Genomic DNA, 9,703 nt, shown 5'->3' with positions numbered 1-9,703 from the left:
AAGTGAAAGTGTATAATGTTGTGGTCACCATTCCCTTGCATTGTTAGGACCAACAGAGCTGAATTTTTTTTTTAAAACCTTAATTTTTGCTTTGCAGAAGACAGAACGTCATACACATCTGAGATGGCATGAGGGTAAATGATGAGAGAATTTTCATTTTTGGGAGAACTATCTCTTTAAGTCCCAACCTGGCCTATATTAAGTTTATCAAGCACTGAAACTTTACTGGGTGAAGAACAATCTGGAATCAAGTCACATATCAGTAATCTTTTCATTCAGAACTTCTTAAGAACGTTGAATCTTTGTGACACCAGCACAAAAAAAGGTAGATGCAGCGCAACAAATTAAAAAGAACACGAGTGTCTCGAGATGTCTATAAAATGACGTTCTTTTTCACGTGTCTAAAAAATTAGTCTGTCCTGCCCAAAATGCTGGAAAATCAGCAAGACGTGGTGCAACAGTCAGAGAAGTCCACCCAGCACGTGTTTATGTAGAAAGGCTCTGTAAATAGCAGAAAATGTCGTATGGAAAATTCATTATTGATGCAATTCCATTTAGTGCCACTAGTGGCACAAACATCACAGTAGCCTTAACAACACACGTCATTCATCTCACTGTGAAATTACGGCAATAAAGACTGACTATAAAATTAACAACATCTACACAGCGACCAATCCATCTACTGATTCGACATCAAGTACTTAATGAGTTTGAACAGATCCCATAAATTCCTAATCATCACTTCATCAATGGACGATAACATGCTTTTTGCTTAAGCGCAGATAAACATCTGCACTTTCTCTTGCTAATTGGTTTCCAGAAAAAAACGAATGACATGGTGTTTTGGTTAAACCAATCACGATGACAACTCATGGGGTGTTTAGATTTCAAGTTCCCCAGTTGACTCATCTGTGCTGTGGTGAGAATGATTATATATTCACATTAACACCATGCCACATCACCCTATTAACTGTCACATATGTCACACATGATTTATGTGGCTGACCAACTGTCTTATGTGGGGGCATTCCCATTCCTGTGCATTCCTGTGGCTACTGAACTGTCCCCTAGAAATGTACTGAAAAACATCCTCTCTCTCTCTCGCTGTGTGTGTGTGTGTGTGTGTGTGTGTGTGTGTGTGTGTGTGTGTGTGTGTGTGTGTGTGTGTGTGTGTGTGTGTGTGTGTGTGTGTGTGTGTGTTTGTGTGTGTGCGTGTGTGTGTGTCCAGTTGCTCATTACACACACAATCAACATTCAACCAAAAGACTTATCAGCTGTTATTCTTTTCAGGCAGAGATTAGCGTCCCTTCCTCCCTCTCGTGTCAAAGATAAGGCTGCTGCACACAAGGCAGTAAATCATTATGGCCTGATGGCTGACTGTGGATTCACTGCTGGGTACATGTATTGTGATGAGACATGCTGTGCAATGAATACAATAGTCTATTTCAGCATTTGACATGCATTCATATAAAATTATATTTAATCTTACAGTAGCGTTGATTCTGTTGTGGTCACAAACATTTGAAAGGCTTTTAAACATCAAAGGGATGACTTTCAAATGTGTTGTGTAAATTCTAGGCCAAAAGTGGACATATGCAGTGTTGTACTGTAAATAAATATTACAGTAAGATAAAATCCAAGTATTTTGTTCTTAGCCCAGATGTGTAGTCAAGTGAGCAAATACAGACACAAATACTTGGTCAGCACATTGCAAGTACAATCCTGTTGTGCACATTTCTGCTGCATTCACGTGCTATCCAACTTCTGAAGTCATAAATACCAGTATATCACATTCAAGTGCTTTATCGGCGAAGAGAACATGAAAAATGAAGGATGCCAGGTTTATTCATGCATATTGCTTGGGGAACTCTTATTTTGACATCCTAATACATGTTAGTCAGCTTGCTGATGATAATTGAATTATTTTCTCTGTGTTTAAAATGTACAATAAGCATTACATGGTTACTGTGGAGTGGAGGGCGGGGCCGGGCTAGAATGTTGTCATTCTCTCTTTCTCAAACCATCGTCACCGGCCGCCTTTATCCCTCGCGCGCCCCATCAGGCTGATTGGGGACCGGGCGTGTGACATTCTAGCCCGGCCCCGCCCCCCTCCGCTCCACACTTATTATATACGTAAATGTGTTTGACCGAAACAGCAAGCACAAACAAGGTATCTGCATTTGGAAAAATGAACAAATACTCAAAATCATTCTCTACTACAGTAACAATCCACCCTTAGCCATGATGAAAATGTATGGGTCCTCCAAACTCAGAATCTCAGGTATCAAAATTATCTCATATTTACGATAATTCCGATGGCACGTGAATGCAGCATTAATGTCCATTGTTATATTATTGTGGTGGAAATATGTGTAATATTAAACCTATATTTCTCTTGATACTTTTGCTTATTATGATGCTATCTGTTTGGTTTAGGTTTAAGGATTAGGGTAGGGAGGTAGATTTTGTTCATTTAAAACATGATAGAGCATTAACCTTAATGAACCATTTTTCATCTTACATTTGCTTTTTCTGACTCAATCGGTTAGGTTGAGGTTTAGGATAGGGAGGTAGGTAGGTATTGTTGATTTAAAACTCAATTGAGCTTTAACCTGAGCTTTAAACTTTAATTCACTTTAAGCTCCACTCAGTGGACATTTCACCTTGGAACTGCAGAGGACCCACATAATATAATTTTATAGAAATGTTGGCACAGTGGCGTAATTGTCATGAGATCAGGCTCCAAAATGTTGTTTACAGCTCCTTTAAGTAAGCTGTTCTGCTAAATTCTCTATTGAAGAACTGCTGCTCGTAGTTAATGTGAAAGAGAAAACTGACCGTAGACAGTTTACGATAATGACAATTGCAATAACTCTTGCATAATTGCATTGCGTTATTAATTGCGTTCAGACACAAGGAATGCAACTACATGTAAAATGGAGCCTCTTGAGCTAGATGCATTTGAATTCAAATACTTGTGTTGAGTATGTTTCTGGTCTCACTGTGATATTTGTGTATCTCTACCATCAGCGGGCCCTGTAATCAAGGATAGTTAGCATGCACTCCTCAAATCCATCCTTTTCCTTTCATCCTCTAATGACAGGCCTGCTCCTCATTATGGAATCTCAGAGACTGCCAGACCCAAAACCCAACAAACCACATCTTCCACCCAAATCAAGCTGCTCTCACAAGCTTTGTTGTGTATAGTGAATGGGGTGGTCGAGGGCTGGTTTTGCCAAAGAGATGCACGCAGACCGCTACATCCAAGCAATGCTCCCTGAGATCCACTCGTATTCAGCAACTAGCCTCATCATTTCATGAACTGTATCGGCAATTCTATGGATCTGATCTAAGAGAAGCATTCCCATAAAGCCGCAGTCAGTTCCCATCAGACAAGCAACATGTGGACATCTTGAAGTTAAGTGGAGTTGAAAGGGTGCAGTGTCATTAAGGATGAATTCTGGCCATAACTGTCTTTCTTATTTTTAATAGTCTGAGTAAGTGCTTCTACTTCTGGGTGGCATGAAGATCTCTCAACCTCAGAGACCCTATTAGAGATAAGCAAGAGAAAATAAATCGCACATACCTCTGACACAATCACTCATTGTGAGGAATGAGTGGTTTGGGTCTTGTGCATGTACTGTGTTTGAATTTAAAGGAGATGTTAGAATGACCTAGGGCTGCACGATTTGGGGAAAATGTCATATTGCGATTATTGAGGCTAATATTGCGATATGCGATGGTGATATCATAAACAAATGAGTCAACTTGCTTGGTTAACTTTCATTGTTTGGGGGGAAAAAAGATGCAATGAAAGTGAACTCAGGCTAATCTCCTTTAAATTCAAACACAGTACATGCACAAGACCCAAACCACTCATTCCTCACAATGTGTGATTGTTTGTGCGATATATTTTCTCTTGCTTATATATATAACGGCGGCCAAAAGTGTGGAATAATGTACAGATATTGCTCTTATGTAAAGAAATTAGTATGTTTATTCACCAAATTTGCATTCATTGGCAAAGTGGCATTCAACTGATTACAATGTATAGTCTGAACATTAATAATGTGAACATTTTATTTTAGAATTTGAAAAAAAATTCAGAACTTCTTAAACTACTTCAAATTGTTCACATCAAAAAATCCTCCATGTGCAGCAATGACAGGTTTTCAGATCCTTGGCATTCTAGCTGTCAGTTTGTCCAGATACTCAGGTGACATTTCACCCCACACTTCCTGACTCAGATGTACTTGTTTAGTTGTACATCTGGCCATCCACATCTCATGCCAGTCTATTGCATACTGTGGCAACTCAAAAACAAACACAAAGACAACGTTAAGCTTCATTTAATGAACCAAATAGCTTTCAGCAGTATTTGATATAATGGCAAGTGATTTTCTTGCAATTTAGCAATTTAGCATGATTACTCAAGGATAAGGTGTTGGAGTGATGGCTGCTGGAAATGGGGCCTGTCTAGATTTGATCAAAAATTACTTTTTTCAAACAGTGATGATGATTTTTTTTTTTTACATCAGTAATGTCCTGACTATACTTTGGGATCAGTTGAATGCCACTTTGATGAATTAAAGTACCATTCCCCTTCTGTCACTCTCTCGACGTTGTGTCGATGTAGTGACACTAAGGGTCGCTCTCTCTCTCTCTCTCTCTCTAGTTATATATATATATATATATATATATAACTATATAGTAGTGCAAACGTTTTAGGCACTTGTGAAAAATGTTGCATAGAGATGTGTTCAAAAATAACAACATAAATAGTTTTCATTTATCACTTCATGTCATACAAAGTTCAGTAAACATAAAAAAGCTAAATCAATATTCGGTGTGACCAACTTTGCCTTTAAAACAGCACCAATTCTCCTAGGTACACATGGACACAGTTTTTCTTGGTTGGTGGCAGATAGGATGTTCCAACCTTCTTGGGGAATTCGCAACAGTTCTATCTATTTAAGCTGTCTCAATTGCTTCTGTCTCTTTATGTAATCTCAGACTGACACAATGTTCAGTGGGGGGCTTTGTGGGGGGCATGAAATCTGTTGCTGGGTTCCCTGTTCTTCTATTCTAATCTTTTCTATTTGCAAAAGTAATGTTTGGGAGTCTAACATTTATATTTCCTATTGAAACACTAAAGTAGCAGAAATAAATGACCATCTTAAGACAAAAGACTTTTGCAAAGTACTGTGTATATATGTATATGTATATGTATATGTATATGTATATGTATATACAGGTGAAACTCGAAAAATTAGAATATCGTGCAAAAGTTCATTAATTTCAGTAATTCAACTTAAAAGGTGAAACTAATATATTATATAGACTCATTACAAGCAAAGTAAGATATTTCAAGCCTTTATTTGATATAATTTTTATGATTATGGCTTACAGCTTATGAAAACCCCAAATTCAGAATCTCAGAAAATTAGAATATTACATGAAATCAATAAAAAAGGATTTTAAATACAGAAATGTCGGCCCTCTGAAAAGTATAATCATGCATATGTACTCAGTACTTGGTTTGGGCCCCTTTTGCATTAATTACTGCCTCAATGCGGCATGGCATGGATGCTATCAGCCTGTGGCACTGCTGAGGTGTTATGGAAGACCAAGATGCTTCAATAGCGGCCTTCAGCTCTTCTGCATTGTTTGGTCTCATGTCTTTCATCTTTCTCTTGGCAATGCCCCATAGATTCTCTATGGGGTTCAGGTCAGGCGAGTTTGCCGGCCAATCAAGCACAGTAATACCATGGTCATTGAACCAGGTTTTGGTACTTTTGGCAGTGTGGGCAGGTGCCAAATCCTGCTGGAAAATGAAGTCAGCATCTCCATAAAGCTTGTCTGCTGAAGGAAGCATGAAGTGCTCTAAAATGTCCCGGTAGACGGCTGCGTTGACTTTGGACTTAATAAAGCACAGTGGACCAACACCAGCCGATGACATGGCTCCCCAAACCAACACAGACTGTGGAAACTTCACACTGGACTTCAAGCATCTTGGATTGTGTGCCTCTCCAATTCTTCCTCCAGACTCTGGGACCTTGGTTTCCAAATGAGATGCAAAATTTGCTCTCATCAGAAAAGAGGACTTTGGACCACTGAGCAACAGACCAGTTCTTTGTTTCTTTAGCCCAGGTAAGACGTTTGACATTTGAAGCCCATGTCCAGGATCCGTCCGTGTGTGGTGGCTCTTGATGCAGTAACTCCAGCCTCAGTCCACTCCTTGTGAAGCTCCCCCACACATTTGAATGGCCTTTTCCTGACAATCCTCTCCAGGCTACGGTCATCCCTGCTGCTTGTGCACCTTTTTCTTCCACACTTTTCCCTTCCACTTAACTTTCTATTAATGTGCTTTGATACAGCACTTTGAGAACATCCAACTTCTTTTGCAATTACCTTTTGAGGCTTTCCCTCCTTGTGGAGGGTGTCAATGATGGTTTTCTGCACAACTGTCAGGTCAGCAGTCTTCCCCATGATTGTGAATTCAACTGAACCAGACTGAGAGACCATTTAAAGGCTCAGGAACCCTTTGCAGGTGTTTAGCTGATTAGAGTGTGACGCTTTGAGCCTACAATACTGAACCTTTTCACAATATTCTAATTTTCTGAGATTCTGAATTTGGGGTTTTCATAAGCTGTAAGGCATAATCATAAAAATTATATCAAATAAAGGCTTGAAATATCTTACATTGCTTGTAATGAGTCTATATAATATTTTAGTTTCACCTTTTAAGTTGAATTACTGAAATTAATGAACTTTTGCACGATATTCTAATTTTTCGAGTTTCACCTGTATATATATATACAGTGAGGAAAATAAGTATTTGAACACCCTGCTATTTTGCAAGTTCTCCCAGTTGGAAATCATGGAGGGGTCTGAAATTGTCATCGTAGGTGCATGACCACTGTGAGAGACATAATCTAATAAAAAAAATCCAGAAATCACAATATATGATTTTTTAACTATTTATTAGTATGATACAGCTGCAAATAAGTATTTGAACACCTGTCTATCAGCTAGAATTCTGACCCTCAAAGACCTGTTAGTCTGCCTTTAAAATGTCCACCTCCACTCCATTTATTATCCTAAATTATATGCACCTGTTTGAGGTCGTTAGCTGCATAAAGACACCTGTCCACCCCATACAATCAGTAAGAATCCAACTACTAACATGGCCAAGACCAAAGAGCTGTCCAAAGACACTAGAGACAAAATTGTACACCTCCACAAGGCTGGAAAGGGCTACGGGAAATTGCCAAGCAGCTTGGTGAAAAAAAGTCCACTGTTGGAGCAATCATTAGAAAATGGAAGAAGCTAAACATGACTGTCAATCTCCCTCGGACTGGGGCTCCATGCAAGATCTCACCTCGTGGGGTCTCAATGATCCTAAGAAAGGTGAGAAATCAGCCCAGAACTACACGGGAGGAGCTGGTCAATGGCCTGAAAAGAGCTGGGACCACCATTTCCAAGGTTACTGTTGGTAATACACTAAGACGTCATGGTTTGAAATCATGCATGGCACGGAAGGTTCCCCTGCTTAAACCAGCACATGTCAAGGCCCATCTTAAGTTTGCCAATGACCATTTGGATGATCCAGAGGAGTCATGGGATAAAGTCATGTGGTCAGATGAGACCAAAATAGAACTTTTTGGTCATAATTCCACTAACCGTGTTTGGAGGAAGAAGAATGATGAGTACCATCCCAAGAACACCACCCCTACTGTGAAGCATGGGGGTGGTAGCATCATGCTTTGGGGGTGTTTTTCTGCACATGGGACAGGGCTGACTGCACTGTATTAAGGAGAGGATGACCGGGGCCATGTATTGCGAGATTTTGGGGAACAACCTCCTTCCCTCAGTTAGAGCATTGAAGATGGGTCGAGGCTGGGTCTTCCAACATGACAATGACCGAAGCACACAGCCAGGATAACCAAGGAGTGGCTCTGTAAGAAGCATATCAAGGTTCTGGCGTGGCCAAGCCAGTCTCCAGACCTAAACCCAATAGAGAATCTTTGGAGGGAGCTCAAACTCCGTGTTTCTCAGCGACAGCCCAGAAACCTGACTGATCTAGAGAAGATCTGTGTGGAGGAGTGGGCCAAAATCCCTCCTGCAGTGTGTGCAAACCTGGTGAAAAACTACAGGAAACGTTTGACCTCTGTAATTGCAAACAAAGGCTACTGTACCAAATATTAACATTGATTTTGTCAGGTGTTCAAATACTTATTTGCAGCTGTATCATACAAATAAATAGTTAAAAAATCATACATTGTGATTTCTGGATTTTTTTTTATTAGATTATGTCTCTCACAGTGGACATGCACCTACGATGACAATTTCAGACCCCTCCATGATTTCTAAGTGGGAGAACTTGCAAAATAGCAGGGTGTTCAAATACTTATTTTCCTCACTGTATATATGGATATGGATGATCTATTCCATTAAAAGACAGGAAGAGATGCTGGCGTCCTTTTCATTAGCACAATGTGGAGAAACCCTTCTTCCGGCCTTCCTTTCAGCAACATTCCAAGCAGCATTCTGGTCATCTAAAGTGCTTGCTGTTTGGACAAGCATACTTCTGCCTGCAGCAGGGATCTTAGAGGGGTGACAGTGTGTATGTATAGGAGCAAGTGAGAAATATGACAGAAAGATTGAGAGAAAGAATGCTCAAGACCTATGGGAACAATTTGTGACTTAAAGTTATAGTTCACCCAAAATTGAAAATTCTCTCATCATTTACTCACCCTCATGCCATCCCAGATGTGAATCACTTTCTTTCTTCTGCAGAACACAAATGAAGATGATGCTCCAGAAATCATATAAAGGCATCATAAAAGTAATCCATATCTTCATAAGTGATATGATGAGGTGTGGGTGAGAAAAAGATCAATATTTAAGTCATTTTTGCAAGAAATTCTTCTCCCTGCCCAGTAGGGTGCAATATGCATGAAGAATGAGAATCACCAAAAACACAAGAAGAATGTGAAAGATATATTTGTCTCACCCACACCTATTATATCACTTCTGAAGACATTGATTTAACCATTGAAGTCTTGTGGATTACTTTAATGCTGATTTATGTTTGGGCGTCAATTTAGGCAAAATTTTGGCACCCATTCGCTTGCATTGTGATGACCTACAAAGCTGAAATATTCTTCTAAAAATCGTAATTTGTGTTCTGCTGAAGAAAAAAGTCATACACATCTGGGATGGTATGAGGATGAATAAATGATGAGAGAATTTAAATTTTTGGGTGAATGTAAAGCAGTTCAATGGAAAGGAGGAGGCGAGAACCGGCTTGACAATATAAATAATATCTTTAATAAATAACTAAAACCAAAAGACACAAACACACACATAGGACAAACAGCTGCCTGTAAACGCCCTCTCTTTCGCACCACCGTCCGCAGTCGGCCTTTAGCCCTCTCGTAGGCTTGATTAGCCTGATAAGGGGCCGGGTGTGTAAAATCACGACCTGGCCCCGCCCTCCGCCCTGTCACATTTCTCCCTCATTCTCTCAGGCAGGGGAGCCCCTGGCATGATGTCCATCCCCCTCCTTTCCCTGGGGGAGGGCGTGCCTTTATGCCCCATCTGCCAGTAAGTCATACCCGCCTTCCTGAATCTGGGAGGGGACAGGGGGAGGGAAACAATAATGAAAAATAGGGGGGTACTCCCTGTAACAGTGCTTAAT

The sequence above is a fragment of the Xyrauchen texanus genome, chromosome 17 (genome assembly GCF_025860055.1).
Source record: "Xyrauchen texanus isolate HMW12.3.18 chromosome 17, RBS_HiC_50CHRs, whole genome shotgun sequence".
Taxonomy (NCBI): domain Eukaryota; kingdom Metazoa; phylum Chordata; class Actinopteri; order Cypriniformes; family Catostomidae; genus Xyrauchen; species Xyrauchen texanus.
The sequence above is the reverse complement of the archived record's forward strand: the minus strand, read 5'-3'. Positions refer to the sequence as shown.